This window comes from Lissotriton helveticus, chromosome 11 (genome assembly GCF_964261635.1).
Source record: "Lissotriton helveticus chromosome 11, aLisHel1.1, whole genome shotgun sequence".
In the NCBI taxonomy this organism is placed as follows: domain Eukaryota; kingdom Metazoa; phylum Chordata; class Amphibia; order Caudata; family Salamandridae; genus Lissotriton; species Lissotriton helveticus.
The window spans coordinates 93,293,638-93,312,663 of record NC_136072.1 but is presented as its reverse complement, the minus strand read 5'-3'; the positions used below and the strand labels follow the sequence as shown (position 1 = coordinate 93,312,663).

Sequence of the window (19,026 nt, the reverse complement as noted above, 5' to 3'; positions counted from 1 at the left end):
TTTTATCCCTTTCATAAAGCTAACCATTCCCTGACTTTCACTAATATCAGTGGAGCCAGGAAGGGCACTGGGAAGCCTGCCCTAAAGCAGCGATTACCCTACAAAGGATTATCAAAGAGATGGGGTAATTCTTAAGATCCAAGAAAATGGAACATTAACTAGTTATAAGTGCAAAAAGTCAATAAGAAAAGTATTGAGAGCTAGAGTCCTGAGCTTGAGAGCTAGACATGTGAAGGGTATGCTCACATGTATCAACAAACATTTTAGACAGCCCCCCCCTCAACGGCACATGCTATACTTCCACCTAGACAGTGTTTAACCTTGCAAAAAGAGGTAAAACAGCAACATCCAAGAGTTCCCAAACCAATCAGGAATCACCACCAAACACAGAACCACACACACCAGGGAAAGACATCCCCCCACAATATATTCTGTCAAGGAGACACCAGAGAATGGAACTCAAAGGCTGCAGAGAGCATTGCAGAGCATAGCATAAGTGTGCTAATAAAACCAATGATAACATAAATATGGCACAGGCCATAAACCTGAACTCTCTCTTTGCATTTAAAATATATTTGTTAGAATGTGACAGAGACCCTAATTTTCCTATAAAAGCATAATATTTTCTTACTTAAAGCTTGGTCTGATATTGGACTGTGCTTGTAATATGAAAAAGTGTCACTGTTCACCTGTAATAAATTATTACAAGCAAACAGTGACTTCACTGAGCCATACCCCAGTCTCACCCTGCAGCTGGAAGGGCACTGACATTACTGCACCCTCTCATCCATAACACCCCTGACCAAGATGGGAACGACACAAGCAGAGATAACAAGCGATGCAGCGCATGCGCTGCGTTTGCTAGCGAGACCTAACCAGGATGAGTGGGTCCGACATGCACTTCCTTCTCACCACCTGCGGAGTCAGAGTGCCCAGGAGGTGCCGGTAAGGCTCAGCATGACCGGCGAGCACATCTGCAACATTCCACTCGTCGCCGCTCCCCATCGGCAAAGGTGATACAATGCGAAAGGCAAATCCGGCAGCAGCAAATTGTTCTTTACCACTCCACTCAACTCACGCCACTCAGCAGCTTTGAGGGGGCCAAAGAGCACACTGCCTCAAGGCTCAGATATATTCCTCTCCTAAATGAGCAGATGTATCACAGTAGCAGTTTTTCCCCAAAGGTAAACTGCTCAATATGTCACTTTTCTCCTTTGTTGCCCATACCAGCAAAGTTTTTCAAAGTAATGGGTGAGATACAAGGGTTTTCACTTCCGGTGTGATACTTTTAACTAATCCAGGCTTTTATTCCAACACCCATTGGGACTTGTACTTTAACACAGGTCTAGGACTCCCAGAATGCACAGTATTCTTCTCCCAGCAGTCAGGAGTCCTACCCAACATGACACCACTTAGCAGCTATAACCACCTACATTACACAATAAAATACTCCCAAATGCACATAAAAAGGAGATTAAATTGCACTTTTTTTCTTACAGAGTTTTATATAGCAAGAACTTGGCCCGAATCGGGTATCAGAGCGCTTTACATGAGCACCAGTTTCGTTACACAAGGACACATTCATATTTTGATAGGCGCAGGGAGATTAAGTGATTTGCCCAGAATCACAAGATGGTCAGCGTCATTGCCGAGACTCGAACCCGGTACCCCAGATTCGAAGCCGACCGCCCTAGCAGTTAGGCCAGCTCCTCTCCCCAACTTCAGAGGACGCTGATCTCATAAGGGTCCGTGATCTGCAACCTTATATGTTCTACCTCTACAGGCTCACGGTACTCTTCGGTGACTTGAAGTAGCCATTTATCATACAACAGGGGTACTTTATCCCATATATCTCATTACAGACTCTTTCCTCTTCTATCCCCCCCCATCATCCTTTTCAATCCAACTAACACTCACATGTCCACCGCTCAAATTAACTAAAATTTCACTATACTAATCCACCACTAATACTTTATGGGTTCTGGAGTAGCGTGCTACTTGCCGAAAAGTGTTTTGATGCCTCGTAAGAGGTACTAAGCGCTATATAAATAAAATTACAATACAGTACAGAACCAACAGTTCTCAAAGTACCCTGCAGAAAACTGACCCGACAAGCTGGTCAAATTCCCACGCCCAGGTCATTCAACCATGATCTGCAAGTTACACACATCTCCCTGCCACTGGATATATACCCACTGAGCTATTGAATGACTGTGAAAGAACAATTGATTGTTTATCCCAACATTATGGTGTAAGCAACAGATGTGTAGTAGGCCTTAACAACATCACAGGATGAGTCACTGGGCTCTGAGCATTGCCAAAGACCTAAAAAAAACTCAGAACACAAGGCCTTTAACTCACAGTTGACAGCGCACGTGTGATTTCTGCCACATAATAAAAGCAGGTCTGTACATTTGACGTCGTCACAAAGCATTCAGGCTTTTAAAAGAAAACTAAATATAGGACTTACCTCAGGTAGCCGCAGGCGAATGCCGGGAATTCATATTCAAAAATCTGTATGAACTATACAAGTCTCAACATGTTACCGCAGATTCCAGTACAAAACTGCAGCTTCAGCGGAATGCATTTGTGTACTTACTTCTTGAGTTTAACAGCCAAGACATAGCTGTGAAAAAGAACCCGATGAACCATCCCTCGGGTTGTGTAACTCGATGTGGATAGCACGTGCCCATAAATTAAATGGCTGGATCTTGCATGCAGAGGATAACCTACCCAATTGTTCTTATGTATTAAATTGTAGAGGGTGTAAAAAAATATTTTGGATACCGTTTTTTCAAGTTAATCCAGGTCTTTCTTCAAATGGAAAGTACTGATTGTATTTCTTGTGAGAAAGTTTGGTGAAAGTGTAGATATGAGTAGGGATGGGCGGAACTCAACTGAGCAAGATTCCGCGAAGTTCCGCAAGCGGGCAGAATTCACGTGCCACGCTGCTCGTGTGGATTTTTAGCACCTGGAGCTCGTTCTGCTCTGGAAAATCAGAGCGAATGGCACAATGCAGCGTGCCAGAGGGTGCTGCTTTAATTATATTTTCTACTTGCGCTGCAGCTTTCTCAACATGAACGGTCGCGACCTGCCACTAATGCCAGCATTGAAATATCTCACCAGGAAACGTTCTAGAGCCTGGAATCGAGCTAGAGGATGCAAATTCTCTCTCGCGCCTTGCAACTTAATGTTGACAAGCCGTGTGTGATGAAAAACTTTGCCACATGGCGGTTGGTTTGCCACGTGGCGGTTGGCAGAGTTTTGCCGGAACTCTGCGTTCCAAGTGGAGAGGGCAAACCTCCGCTGGCGAAGCAGGATTTTCACCCACCCCTAGATATGAGTGTCATGTCTAGTCTCCCTTTCAAAGACTTAACATCAAATTGTTGGGGATATCCAATATGCATCGCCTGGTTCGGACGGGTTGGTGTGTGTTTTCAATGTTACATATACAAATTTCAGTTTATTCTGCTGTAAAAATTTGTGATATGCGTTTTCTTTTTACTATAGTATTTTTTCAGTTTGTGTAAATGCCTAATTTGATAGAAAAAGATATCCATACACAATACTTAGCTGATAAATCCCCATCTGTAACACTCTTAATCTTCGCCTGTACTTTTGGTTGCAGTCACCACGCTCAGTACTCAAAGTCAACTAGAGTAGCTCAGTTTCTTTTGTTGGAGTGCATGGTATCGGGGTTATAGGCAGAAGGACGTCCATTTCCACTGTACCTTTGTTCACAAAGTCTTAGATCCCTCACTGCCACAAGTGTCTTCACAGATTCTCTGCCTCCCTCAGACCATCTCTTGGTCCCCTGGAAAGTTATTCCCCAAGGCACCAGCAACAGAAGACCCAGTCAAAAATGTACCTTCCTAGACCACATTGGGAGGCAGCCTGTTATTTTAGACAAAATGAAACTATACGTTCAGGTTCTACATGGAAAATGTTCAAGGAGACATCACAATAGAACCTTAAAGTTTTTTCAAATGCTGGTCATATTTAAGCTTTATCTTGGATAAGGAGTTCTGGGGCAATCCTCTGTATGTCCTGACACCACCACATAATTATGGAAGGACTCATCCGATTTATTTGAAATGCCTGGTTGAATCATGACCGGGGACACTGAACTGCTAGTGACAAGCACCCACGTTACTTTGGAATAATAACACACTGTGGCTTATTCTATGGGTGGCCGGGTTACATTCAGTGATGTTTTAAGGGCAAAGTGGACTCTGGTTCTAAGGGGGCCCCTAGAACCAGCTCTGGGCTGCAGAGTCCTGCCCTGATGACCTTGAATGATTCTTAAACAGATTTTTTAAATACCATCTTCCTTTAATTTTAAATGTGGGTGATATTTGACTGTCTAATACAGACATTTTGCAGCGAAATGTTGTGTTTCTGTTTAATGCAACATTTATTTTAAAAAAAAGTTTATTTTAGATCAAAACAGAACCTCACATATGAGAAATGGGAAGTGTCACAGAGATTACTTGCAGTAATGCTAGTGAGCTGCTGCTGTGGAAAAATATTGAAGCAAACACAAAGAGATGATGGACGGAGCGCCAGAACTTTTCAGACACTCACCTCCAGTCACAGATCTGGGTTGAATGGTAAACAGCCTTTACAACGGAAGCGTTACAACGCATACCGTTACAACGCGAATGGCTTGTTGCAGGGGGTAGAAGGTGTCCAACACCTTCCCTACTGTTGCACACACTGGAGTTGGAATAGTAAATCATAATATTCTAACTTCCAGCGCAGCCCAACAGCAAATCGCGGTAAAGGTAATGTTACACAACGGGGTTGAATCCATCATTGTTCTTTAGCTCACTTCGCAAACCCAGTTTGAACCCAGCTATATGCAAATCTGTCTTGGCCCTGTGCCTCATGGGAACAGTCCAGCCTGAACTGCCAAGCCTGGACCGGAAACAAGCATCCTGGGACCGGTTTTGGGTTAACACTCCTCATCAGCCAGGCTAGCTTGAATCCAGTGGTAAAGTGAACAGGGGACCCACATTCGGGCATACCCTTCCCACTTAGGATGAACAAAGCAAACACAAGGATATTGAAAACAAACCTCACTATCCATGAATATTGGATGTAAACAAATTTAGCATTTGAAGAGTATGTCTGTGCACGGTCAGTGACTTGGCCAAAGAAGACATTGAAAGGGCTGAAACTGAATCATAAATTCAAGATGTTCTGAAGGGGCCCCCAAAATACGTTTGGCTCAGGGCCCCAAAATCCTTAAGATGTTCCTCTTTACATTAGGGTCATTTCATACCCCAATTCACTCTACGGGTGGAGAGAGGAGTGGTGTGATCATGGTGGTTTACCATTTGGGATAATCAACTGCACCATCTCTGCTTATGTTTCTCTATCACCGGATTCTACTACAACGTCTGACACCTGTCAAAAGCCTCAACTCCTTTGTTTCACACAGCAGGCTACATTAAAGACCTGGTGCTTTCATTACAGGGAAAGACCTATTGGTTCTGACAATGCTCACTTTAAGATTGGGCCTTTAGTGATCTTGTCAACCTTATGTAAGAAATAAATAAATCATTAACCTCTTCGATGCTCATGACGGCTCCCGGCTGTCATGAGTCACGGTGGGTGGGTGCTGATGACAGCCGGGAGCCGTCATGACCACGCCCGCGATTGGAATGTTCAGCACTGCGGCGGAATTCGCGCCGCAGTGAAGAGGTTAACTATTAGGAGATACATATATTCATAAATAGAGGGTCTTTAGGTCTGCCCACTTCATCCAATGATCTGATCAGCTGTCGTCACCCTTTGCTTCCACCTACCACAGCATACATCATGGCGCACCAGCCCACGTGACTCTCTTGCACTGTGATTAACTGCATTTTCCATGCTCACACGCACACATAAGATTATTTTTTTTTTTAGCCATCCTTTCATGTTTAAAATATAGATCGGGCTGCAGGCAATAGTATCTTTTCGTTGCACCATTAATAAACACATTTTCTTGTGATGTGCATTAAAACTAAAAAAAATGGTTAGAGTGTGTATATATATATATATATATATATATATATATATACATACATATATACATATATATATACACACACATATATATATATATATATATATATATATATATATATATATACACACATATTTAATTTACATGTTATGCTGCAAACCTACGATCACATATTGACAGCAAGTTTTCATTTTCTGATTTTTCTTTCTGCAGCATGTGCATGCAATCAAACAGAAAAACATTTAACCATTGCACAAGCTTGCCCGAGCCAAATCTATTGGAATTTCCAGTGGTTTTTAAGTGGGATGGGCCATACACCAAGTGTTCCTTTGGCACCAGTTAAGAACTTCTTTTACTATGGGAAAATACTTATGGGTTTTCATTAATAAAAAGTACTTCAACCGCGAGTGCAACCGATTATATGTCCCTCAGGACATCTTAAAATGCAAATGACCAACTTTCAGCACCTCCTCCCATTGTACTCCTCTCATATGAGCCGACAAATGGAACAGCGGCGGCTCCTCCATTAGGGTGGAAGAGCGCCACCCACCCCCCCTGCCAACACCCACAAATAAAACAATAATACATTTTTTTTAATATAAAACAAGAATACATTTCTTTATTATCGTTTTATTTTAATCCGCCTGGGCCCACCCCGAGGACTTTGACGAGTCTTGGGGGCTCGTCCAGGGGGATGACTCTTTGGTGGGGGAGTGGTTCTGGCCGGCCAAACATCTCATGCGCAGTGAAGCTTTCTCCAGCCCCAGCTGCATTGCTGGAGATTGCAGGCACAGGCTCCCAGTCTGCCTGGGAGTGCAAAGCCATAACACTCAGGCCAGTCCTGACGTTTGTTTCCTGCAGCATCATGATTGGCTGCAGTGCAGTCTGGGAGCCTGTCCCAGAAGCAGGAAGAGCACGATGGAACGGACGGCGGCGGCGATCTAGCAAGTTTTATTTTATTTTGTTCCCCGAACTCCTCTCCCTCCGCCTCCTCACTTCGGCAGGCGAAGAGCCGCGACTGAAACGTAACCCTTTAAATGCTCTAGATTTATAGCAGACCTTCTACTGGAGGTTTGCTTCCATTATACAGTCTGTAGACCAGATCTTAGCTTTTACAGACCTGAAAATCAAATTATGGTACAAGACGTTGCTCTAGATCTTGTTTTAATGAGTGGTTCCTTCAAAGCGTCTTTCATTTATACAGTGGAATGAATAACAAGGGTAACTACAGCAGAACTTAAAGGAACTTAGTGTACCTAACCAACTGGATGAAAGGCGGAGTCAGACCAATTCAAAAAGGTGCCACCTGCAAGAGCTCAAACCACTGCTCTGTCTCACGTTTAGAGAAGATCTGAGATGCAATAAGTGACTGTTTCCTGGTGACCAATCGGCATGCGCAGTCTAATCACTCTTTAGACCTAGTTCTCCTGGAATTAAGGTGCATGTGTGTTTTGTTTATGGAGTTTGAAAGTTATGTTTTACAGTTGGTGCATTTTCTTTTTATTAAATCACCATGAAAGGCTTGAGAGCATCGCCTTATATAAAATCCACGGTGTTTGGCGGACAGTGAGGTGGGCGGGGCCTAAATCTTAGCCTGCCAGGACACAGAAGAATGCATGCTGATGCTGTCGCCAGAAAGCAGTGTTTGTCTAAAGTTGAAGTAGTACAGAAAGAGGTGTAAGGAAGATTCAGATTCCGAACCAAGTACTAATCATGAAAGTGAGGAGAGGATGAGGCGTAATGGCGAGAGCTACCAACTTCGGAGCTGGGGAACCCGGTTTGGGTCTTGGCGTCGCTCAACATCCTGTGATTCTGGGCAAATCTCTTATTCTCTCCGTAAATTAATATGTCCTTAAGTGGTGCTCACGAAAAGCTCTGGTGTTGAAGATTTTTTTTTTTTATAGAAAGCGGCCGTTAGGCCGTCCGCACCGGGGGCGCTGCCCGACCTCATTGCGGACAGGGTGTCCGTCATCTCGTCCTTTTCTATAGGCTGCATGAGGAATTCTCTTTCAGAATTCGATAACATTGGGATATTTATATGGCCAAGATAATCATCTATGTCATCCTCGAGGTGCCCGCCCTGAGACGTGTAGAGGTCAGAATAGTAGTCTCTGAAGGCGCCCGCAACCTCATTGGGGTCAGAGATGAGGTCCCCATCAGTCGATTGAAGTTCTATAACTGTGTGTCGTTTTCTAGGCCCTCCAATGATTCTGGCTAACAAGGCCCCTGGGCGGTCCCGCTCCCCATAGGTCCTGGCCGTAGCGTATTTCCATGTGCTTAATTTCTCTGTCTGCTTTCTCCTGATATTCAGTCAGCAATCTATTGATGTCATCCAACACCGGACCCTCCGCCTGTGTTATCTGGCTGCGTTCTAACTCTCCCAACTGCACTTCTAGGTCAGCTAATCTCTTTCTAATGGATCTGAGTATACCAGAGTGTTTCGACATGGCCACCCCCCGTATATACACTTTGAACGCTTCCCATATAGTTTGAAAGCTATCCACTGAGCCTATGTTAGCCTCGAAGTAAGTGTCAATGGCCTCCGCCAGTTCCCCTCGGAACACCGGGTCCAGCAGCGAGTATGGCGGTAATCGCCACGTGAAAGGAGGGATGGTTTTGCTAGGTGCCAGCAAGTCCATGAGTATAGGGGAGTGATCAGACAATGTCCTTGGTAACACCCTGCAATCCTGCACTGTACTCAATCTGCTCGAGGGCAACAGCATGTAATCTATCCTGGTGTGGATGTCGTGATAAGCTGAGTAGTGGGTGTATCCCCCCTGGTGTGGAAATCGGGATCTCCAGACATCTTCAAGGCCCAGACAAGTCATAGCACTCCGCAGTGCCGTCGCGGCCGCAGACGGCCTGCGGTGTGGCCCCGATGATCTGTCCAGTTCAGGGTTAAGCGTGAGATTCATATCTCCCCCCCAGAGCAGTAGATTCGGGTCGTGTTGGCGCGCTCTGGCCCCACGTCTCGAAAGAACTCCGGAGAGTCAAAATTAGGGCCGTATGTGTTAATGACAACGAAAGACATTCCAAGGCCTGTGAATCTAGAGATAACAAATCTCCCCGCGGGGTCGGATTCCAGGGTCTGTTGTGTTAGTGTGAATTTTGGGTTAAGCCATGTCATCAACCCTCTAGCATGAGTAGTGAAGCCCGCAGTTGCCGAGTTTCCGTCTAGGCCTCTGTACTTTAGCATCCCACTGTTGTTCGGGAGGTGAGTCTCCTGGAGCAGCGCGATATCTACATGGTGGCGCTGTAGGTAGCTCAGCACCTTCCTGATCTTTCTATGATCGTTAAGCCCCCGTACATTCCATGCTAAAATCCTAAGCTTGGGTGGCGGCGTGTGAGCTGTGCTATTCGGCTGTTCCGTCACAAGGATAGATTCCAGACATCATCGAGCTATGTGTAGCATGTGCAGACTGTGCGTGTACTATGTATATCAGAGTTAAGCGTCTCGTACCTTGAGTAGCTAAACAGGCCCATCCCCAACTTCCTCTTCCCCCCTCCCACAGGAGACCAACCCCAAATTGGCCTAACATGACAATCCCAAAACTAGCGTAACAGTCCCGTGTGTGACACAGGAAGCTCCCAAGGGAGCAGTGGGTGCTAACAGCGCCGGGGCCGAGGTCGCCTGTATATGAGTCAGCAACCCAACAAGGTTGCGCAGTTAGGCCAGGCCCCAGCGCCATCGCCCGGTGCAGCAAACAAAACGAACCTCAGTACTACAGATATCAAACTTTTGAGATGACAGGGTCGCCCCCGCATACAGGTTATATCATACACAGATCAGGCAGCGAACCCCAACTGCAACAACGGGCGCGTTAGCATTGCAGACAGTTCAAAACAGCCATAAGTCAGTATTCGCTACCCATACAGTTTGGAATAGTCTCACCAGAAGGTCATGACCAGAAGTGTTCGCAGCCGGTAAGGTGAGAACCCCGGGCCGGGGTACGGAGCAGCTGCACAGTAGGGTTGGTAGCCACAGACAGTGGCTGCAGGGTGTCGAACTGTGAGGCTTGTTCCAATCAGTGGTAAGGAAGCCAGCTCGCTCCCCTACTCTTGGTCATCTAGGCGACTGTTGTTGTTTTCGCCTTCAGTTTGGGCGCCATTAGGATTGCGGTGCTCCTTGGACCATACTTTGAGGGATTTCTGCAAGTCTTTGGGGTTTGTGAAAAAATGTGAATGTCCCTATCGGTTAATTCTCAGCTTCGCCGGGTACAGCATGGCATAGTCCAGCCCGAGGTCCTTCAGTTGTTTTTTGTACGGTGCAAAGCGTTTACGTTCTTCCTGTACTTTGGCTGTAAATGGAGATCGTTGAGCCCTCATATTGCAAGGTTCCCTTCTCTCTGGCAACTCTCAGGGCAGTGTCCCGGTCCCTGTAATTCAGGAGTTTCGCTATGATGGGCCTCGGAGGAAGTCCCGGTTGGGGCTGCGGCGCCAGCGTACGGTGCGCTCTCTCCACAATAAACATAGGGGAAAAAACGTCGTCTCCCAGCAATAGGCGCAGAAGTTTCTCGATGAAGAGCTCCATTTTACCCGTCTGGGTCGTCTCTGGGATCCCCGTAAGCCTTATGTTGGATCGGCGCGAACGGGCCTCCAAGTCCTCCGATTTATCCCGTATCACCTGAAGTATCTTCCCGATTTGCTGACGATCTTTGTCCAACTCCCATTTGCGCCTCCTCCACTTCGGTTAGGCGCCTCTCAGCCATGTCCAGGCGCTCCGAGTGTTTATTGACGTGTTCCGCCATGCGGTCCATCCGGTATGTGAGCGCGTCAATCTTGGCGCCAATAGATGTGATGCTGTCTTGGAGGCCCTTTTCCATGGTAATCAGCAAGTCTTTAATATCCCAATAAATTGTGCCGTCCTTGTCTCTGGACATGGCCGCACCGCCGGGGTCCGAGTCGTCCGTATTTTTTGTGCGGCGACTCTCGAAGTGGAGCTTGCTCTGCGATTTATCGCCTTTGCCCATGGCAGTAGCTGTGTGGCGATGGATCTCCGCGTTCGATGTGAAGCGCCTGGAAGAAAAACAAGGCTACAGATCTGTCCGACGCGCTTCTCAGCAGTTCCGATTGAGAGACAACCCCGGCTTCAGTGACTCCCAGGCCTCAGTAGTGGGGGATGCCAAGATGGCCGCTCCTCGTGGTCTAGCTGTCACCAAGTGGCGCGGCAAAGTCGAAGGATCTGGCAGGACCGTCGGAGAAAGACAAGCAGAGAGGCGCGATCACCCAGGTTCTCCTCTCACGGCAACTCCCACTCGGATGTCTTCGCTGGTCAGAGCACCAGCGGGAAGGTGCAGGTGGGTAAGCACGAGTGCCTGGCGTCCAGGGGGGGAGGGAAATGGCAGGATCGAAGGTCGCTCCCGATGAGGGCCGGGCTGGGAGCCCGACTCACCCCCGTAGCAATCGCCAGATCACCGGCACTCTAGATGTCCCAAGTGCGGGTGGGTCGTAGAGGCAGGTCTCCGTCTCCCTCCGCGCGTTCCGCAGTGGGCACCGGGGTTGTCTCCGGAGGTCGGGAAATTCACCGGGCTCGATCCTCGCCAGAGAGCCGCACGTCGCGTGACGCAGGTCGGTCTGCGTGCACCCCAGAGCCGCGGCTTCAGGGCCTAGTGGGCGCCACTCTACCCCGAGGGTTTCCCGGGCAGCCTCGGGGTAGCCAGGCGGAATTTCGTGGCAACCGGCAGCCAGAGGTGTTCAGATCAGCGGGGCGTGATTTTTACCCCTGAGGTCTGTGAAGATTTAGGATTATTAAAGGATAAGTCGGGCGATGGCGCGGAGCTCTAGAGTTATGCGTCCGCCATCAACGCCGGCAAGCTCCGCCCCCCTCTGGTGTTGAAGATTAAGTGTTGGTGCTGAGCACTGGAAACCACTGGCTCAAATTAAGCACTGGGTATAGACCATTTCCATAGTTAAAATGAAGTGGATGCAATAAATGGTTTACAGCAGTGCCACCAAAATCTAGAACATAAGTGTGACAGCAATTTAAGGAAGAATATGCATGCTTGCTCCTCCAGTGCCTTGAGACCCTCACGGGTGAGTAGGAGTGCTTTATAAACAGCTGATTGATTGATGGATTGATTGATTTGCCTTGGGTGTCTACTTTAGTTTGTGATCACTATTGAACCAGACATTCCTTACAACTAATTGATGAAAGCGAACTGTCCATCGAGCCAGGTCCAATGTGTACGCTATAAACTCTAGGAGCACCTTGAGAAGGAAGCCTCTCACTCTCAGATTCAGCATTCACACCTAAACTTCTTGCAAGCAAATAGTCTTCAGATGTTCATGGGTTTAAGGTCTTGAGCCAGTTACCACGGTATCTAGACTTTGGAGCTACCCCAGCAGTAGCTGAACTTACTTGACTTGACTGTGCCCACAAGATGAAATGGTTACGGTACATTAAGACATTCCTTGAGAACATTGGTCTTTTACAGTATTATGAAGAACCCATGACGCTGACTTTGATATCCAGGAAAGAGCTGAAGAAACTATGTATACATTATTTGGAGGAATGTAGGTTAAATGTGGAACTTAATAAAAAATCTGTGATCCCACATCAACTGATAATGACCGCAAATGTTACCCAACCATATATTAACTTACAAATGAGATACTTTGATACCGTCTTAGCTTTGGGATTTTATTTAGGTTGCTAAGTTTCCCCACTGTGAACGATTGGTCTAAGCTAATTATTAAATGTCCTTGTGACAATTTGTCTGAACAATCTGATATTCACATTTTACTTTTTTGCAAGTTTTATACAATTCCTAGGAAAAGGTGGATATTGCCCATTTTAAAGTATATGAATTTTAGACAATGCCGACCTGCCTTTTTAGCTATTCTGAGGTTAGATAATATTTTTACTGTCGCATCTCTCTCGGCTTTTCTTAAACATGTTTTTATTTCACGGATATCAATAACTAATTAAGACATAGTGAGTTATTTGTATGATATTTTTATGAAGTTGGATACCTTGAATTTCATTATTCTGTATTGTATATTTACTTGATGTTTAACTGATGTTGTGATTTTACTGTACTTTCATGGTTATTGTGTAATATAACCAAATAAAGATATCTGAACTACTAAGAGGCATAAAAGAAAAACTACTCTTATTTTGAAATGTTGCAAGACAATAACATTGTATAAAATTCAAATGAACAAAATGATTTTTACAAGGCAAATCACTAAACTGCGTTTTTCTACGAATTATTACTGACTCTCATAGTCAACTCAAAAGCACCATGTTCTTCGGCATTTCATTATTTCTACCCAACGATACAACGAGGTAGCTGGATGTCATAAAACCTTGAATGGCAAGTAGAGTTGTGGGTGATGTACCTTTAAAAATGCTAGCCTAAACCTGGGTATTCATACCCCTCATAGAGTCATGAACTTAATATCTAATTAGTTATTAGCCGCTGGTGTTAATTGAGTAAGCTCGTCATGCGTAAGGCACTCCAATCATATGGGCTACCATCTGTAATGGAGAAGCGTAACAATGTCTGCGGTAGGAGAAAAACTGGTGGCAAACACCAAGACAGCACTGTTGAGCCTGCACTCTGGGACATGCAATAGGCAACGACTAGTCTCAGATAGTAAGTGTGACCGTGTCCAGGCTGTAGACACTGTCCATCCTGTAAAAATGACCCTGTGTCTGAAGCCACTATCAACACACCTCTTTCCTTGCCTGATTTCAGAAACACTTTTCTCAACACACTAATACCTCATACGGTGCCATTCAAATGTCATGGACAAGAAATAACTCAACACAAAGGGTTAAAATAGGTATAGGGGGAAAATCAATTAAAAAGTTCCTGTCTCCAAGTAAAGAAAGGAATATGCACGATTTTGCTCAGCGGCTCTTAAGTCCTATACAGATGTGCTAAAAGATCAAATGTACGCATGGCAGTCGCTCAGTCTGTTGTTTATTTTAATGCTGCGCCCTCCTTTTGCGTTTCTTCAATATTCGCCTCAGTAGCTTTGTCTTTTTGATCCATCATAGATACAGTCACCTGTTTGCCATCCACAGCGACTAGATCCCAAATATACAGACGAGGCACAGAGGGCAGCAGAAGACATGGTGCCTTATACACAAGTGGGGGCATCAGCTGTGGTGCAAGTAAAGTTAAGCTGTGGCATGATAACTAAAAGCTTATGATTTTCTTATCAATGTTAAAGGGACCACATTCAACTAATTCATATAGAAGTGTTCTTTAATCTTAACGTTGGAAAACACATTTTGCCAATTTTTACTGGAGGAGAATTATCAAAGTCAATCTTCTATAAAAAACAAAAAAAAAGGAAACGGCCTATTGAAACAAGTTTTCCCCGCTCCTTCGGAGTTACCACTATGAATCGGATTAGTATCTCCTGAGGTAGGTCAATACCGCCCCATTTTCCGGACAGCTCTTAATCAACACTTTAATGTGGGTCGGCAGCTAAAATCCAAGAACATGTTGATATCCGAGCAGTAAAAGTATAAATCGATTTAAATAAATAAAAAGAGATTAAATGATAAATGCAGTGAACAACATTAGATTTGTATATGTGTAAGCATTAAAAAAATTACCTTATAAACAAATCTCGAGCTCACAGTTTGAAGAAGTTTTCAGAATAAAATATACCCCTCATGTATGTTCAAAAAACGTATAAACCTGATCTAGGCTCATTGCTATGTTTACACCATACCCGCTTCACTGATCACCGCTTAAATAAATATGACATTTTAATTAAATTGAATTTCAGATAAATGTACTTTTCAAAGTACCAAACGCATGAATCACATACAAAAGGCTAATATTTACTGAAAAGTAATATTTTGTAATATGCACACAAAAAAAATCATTAAAAAAAAAACACTTGAAAAACGGTTAAAGCAATTCCTAAGTTCTAGTGGCCCGGGAAAAACAAAACAAAACCAAATGAGCCAGAGTCTGCAGTAGGTAGCATCAGCCTAGCACAATTTCGTAAGGAGGCTAATGCCGTCTTACCTCAATGGCGGAGTTTTACACCGCATAGTTTTTTTTGCATAAAATGCTTCTTTCCTGCTAGCGAAAGCAGCAGAGATGGTGAACAGGGAGAGTGGCCTTTGCTGTTTGCCTCATGGTTGAGAGGGAATATCCTTACACAGACTTTAGCTGTCCTGGTGCAGGGATGACAGGTTGGAAGTCTAATCATTATGCAAGGTCTGCAAATGTTTGTGTTCAGTTTATTATTAATGTTTCAGTGGTTCATTCCACTTACCGTTAGTGTGCGGGGGCGGACTGTTTAATCTTATGATGCAATGTTTCTGTGGAATTCGGCTGCAATCCAGTGCTTTTTTCTTCAACTGGATTGTTAGATGTTTCTTTGCATTTATTTAGGTTTACAGAATTTGTGCTTGAGTTTACCCCTTAGTGCACATGCCGGCCACTGCTGTCCATTGCAAATGAAGTTAGTACCATCCAGTGTGGCACTGGGGAGGAGGGAGGACCGGTGTTGTGTGTCCTCTTCGGTTCCACATTTCCCTCTAACTTGGATGGCGCTGTGTGGGTCCCAAGTCAGAGTCACGTTAAACAACAAGACCAGGAGGCGAGTATGTGAACTTGAGTTTTGATCTCCATTACCTCAGTGCTTAATTTGTACAACATTATGTGCCAGGGCTCTAGTGTGGAGGCCACTGCAGCTTGCACCACCCATTGCTCCTGCTATGCTGGCAATGATAGTAACAACACAACTACTAACCATCACACTTCTACAAGTGTCACAATTCTATTTGAGGCCCCCAAACATGTAAGAATGGTGTGGGCGGCGGGTAATAGTATTTTTAATGTATATTGAATTACTAATTATCTGTTGCTGTGGTCATCTCCAGACAGTGCCACCTTGTGGCAGACTGCCACAAGCGCCGGTGTTGATAATCAAGTTCCGGTACCGAGCACCAGAAACCACTGGCTCAAATTTAGCACAGTTATACCAACAAACTGTCTGAATGCAGGTTTAAAGGGGAGGTACCCTCCAAAGGCCAGAGCCCCCCTTTTTCTAAAACTACTGGAAACGAGAGCATCCCTTTGCACATGTGTTTGAATCGGGTCACATTTCTGGATATGACCGACTGTGCCTTCAACCACCATAGAAAAATCTCAGAAGCGGTGGACTCACTCACATTTTTGTACACAACAATATAGAAATATTGAACATGCCCATTTTACAATGATCAATTTCAAGTCCACTGCAAAAGACAATCCGACACTAGGTTTTGAAAAGGCCTCCAAAACGCACCCCATACAACTGACGAACCACCAATTTATTTCAAAGGTCCAACTCTAAGTATCCATAAAATCCTTCACAATAGACCACATTGACATATACCTTTCAGAGGCGGCACTCTTCACTGGCAAATATCACTGAAGTGTTCCTTTACTCCCAGAGCCGAAACCGAATGGAAGCACCAGTCGTCTAGATCTGTCCTCAGCATATGTGAAGGTAGGCACATGATGCTCCCGAAGACTATGTGTAAGAGGGTGGCGGTGACTGGAAAAGCCTTGAAACTCTATACATTTTTTACTTCAACCATTGTTTCTTCCACCTCATCTTCCAGAAAAGATTGCATGTGGTGTTCTCTAGGTTACCCCATATGTGATCCCTGCCAGGGTGGTCTTGTGTCTCAGATTCAATTTCCAGAGGTATTCTCACAAAACCAGGCTGGACGACATAACTGTATACCAAAATAAGATCACTGGTGCGTGAGCGACATCAACCTATGAATGACACAGAATTTTTGGTGCCAATTAGAGTACACAACTAGAATTCTGGTGATGGGAAACGCCAAGCGCACAGATTACCTTTTACGGAGCATGGGCGAGAACATTTCTGTTTTAGGACTGACTGACTCTCCTTTATTGAGCACATTATCACCACTACCTTGTATTGCTCCAATAATTCACACCCTTATGAAAATTATTCACTAAGTGGAAATTACAAGAGCGGCAACGCCCGTGCTTCGTAAAATGGCATTTTTGTGCTTCGCATACCCCATCTATTCTAGTTGTATACTTGTATTGGCACAGAAAGTTCTGTATCATTCATAGTTAGATGTCTCTCACACATCCAGGGATTTTTTTTTAATATACAGTGGCGTCGTCCTGACTTGACCATTGCACAGCAATCCACGCACAGGCACTTCAAACACAGACCACCAAAGCCAAGCTGTTAGAATATGTCTGTGCACGAGACAAAAGTACCACATCACCTTGGCACGGTAAGAACACCACTAACTCTTGTGAATCTAAGTGGAATCATGGTCAAATTCAAGTGCATAGTACTGAAAGCCTATTAGTGGGGCACAGGTCCATATTAGCGTATAAATAAGACCCCAAACTATATTAGAACCACATTTATTGGCCAGGCAATGAAAGACAAGCAAAAGAAAGCAAGAATTGGAATATATTTTTGTCCCAGGAGGCATTCAACCGCAATCCAAGCAACACTGGTCTGCATCTCTCCCACCCTTTCTAACTAGGGAGCTAGCCATAGTAACAGATACCAGACAATGCAGGACCGCCAACTAAAACATTGCTTATTGTGTTCTCACCATGTACACCAGCATTAGGAAAGTTTGGACCGGTCCAATGCGCTGTACATTTCAATGCCTCAAAATAGTATCAAAGTGAAATGTGAACAAGCTACAGAACAGAAACATTTCTAAATTGAGCGATCAAGCATCATTTACCTTTAAGAAACCTAGATTTGTTTTTACTTTCCGTAGTTTTATATAGCGCAAACTTGCCCGAAGGTATATCAGAGCGCATTACATGAGCACCAGTTGCGTTAAACAAGGGCACATTAATTTTTGTTAGGCACGGGGAGATTAAGTGATTTGCCTAGAATCACAAAATGTTGAGCGTCATTGCCGAGACTCAAACCCGGTTCCCCAGATTTGAGATCGATCGCCCTAGTCGTTAGGCCACATCTTCTCCTCTTTGGCCTGGACCTCTTCAACTGTTTACTATTTTCATGATCTAGGAGAGAGTAATTTTTTAATCTAGTTTGTGCTTATCGTAGGGAATGCGGAAAGAGTTGAAAACACAATAGGTTCATACATCATCCACAATTTTCCACCAATCTCTCCACCGCAACAAATACTTACCACAACATTTCCCATTGTAAAACACCCAGATGAACAGAAGGTGAAAAGGAATATTATTGAAAGTGCTGCTATAGGAGACCTTTGCATGTATATTTCAGGATTAGCTAACAGGAGTCACCTAATGGTAGTTCTTGCATTGGGTAGCCATTGCACTTGGGTTACCTAAAAAACTGACCAAAACAATTCAACAGGTTAGTGCAATCCCTATTGATATTTGCAGAAGTATGAAATGGAAGTAATTAAAATAAGAGAGTCCGAATATTACTATTAATGGGAATATTATTAAAAGGTAGAGCATTATTGTTTCAACAGACCCCTGATTAGTTAGCAATTTAAGCAACTTTCCTTCACAGACCCCTGAGTAATTAGCAATTTAAGCAACTTTCCTTAGTACTATGCACACGTGAGGGCACTCAAGACAGGTCACCTTCCGGTTCTGAGAAGGTGAAATACGAAAGGTGCGCAAACAGACCACCGTAGCGGTTCGCTGCTCTATACGGCACCCAATACGATAGATGTCAGGGAAAACAAGCCCTGTGTATGATGTCATTTACAACAAGGGGTGGTGATGGACAGAGTCTCTGAATTAAGCAGAGTACTCTCACCCAGTCAAGAGATCAGGGCTAGATCCAACACCGTTTTTTAGCTCATTGCACCATCCCAGTTTCAGAACCTGGCTGTATGCAAATTAGTCTGTCCCTGGCCCAGTGCATCACGGGAACAGGGCAGACCAGACTACAAAAGCCAATTCTTACACTGGGAAGGAAACAAGCTTCCGGGGACCGGTTTCTGGCATTTCAGCCGTCTTCGGCCCGGCTTGCTTGAATCCTGATGGTGCAATGAGCAAGGGACTCACATCTGAGTCCGACGAGGCTGAAATGCC

At 44.7% G+C, this 19,026-nt stretch overlaps 1 protein-coding gene across 3 annotated transcripts in view; it reads right to left on the bottom strand.

Annotated features, from left to right (window-relative positions):
* The window catches only part of FNDC3B (fibronectin type III domain containing 3B), a 539,535-nt gene that overhangs the window by 478,258 nt on the left and 42,251 nt on the right, over window positions 1–19,026 (bottom strand). The window contains exon 1 of one of the 3 annotated variants that reach the window (XM_078665982.1): window positions 15,007–15,138. The exons of the other annotated variants lie outside the window; for them this stretch is intronic. The gene's annotated coding sequence lies outside the window, so the exon portion shown is untranslated. Of the gene's footprint in view, window positions 1–15,006; window positions 15,139–19,026 lie in introns of those variants that run through there. 3 annotated transcript variants of the gene reach the window in all.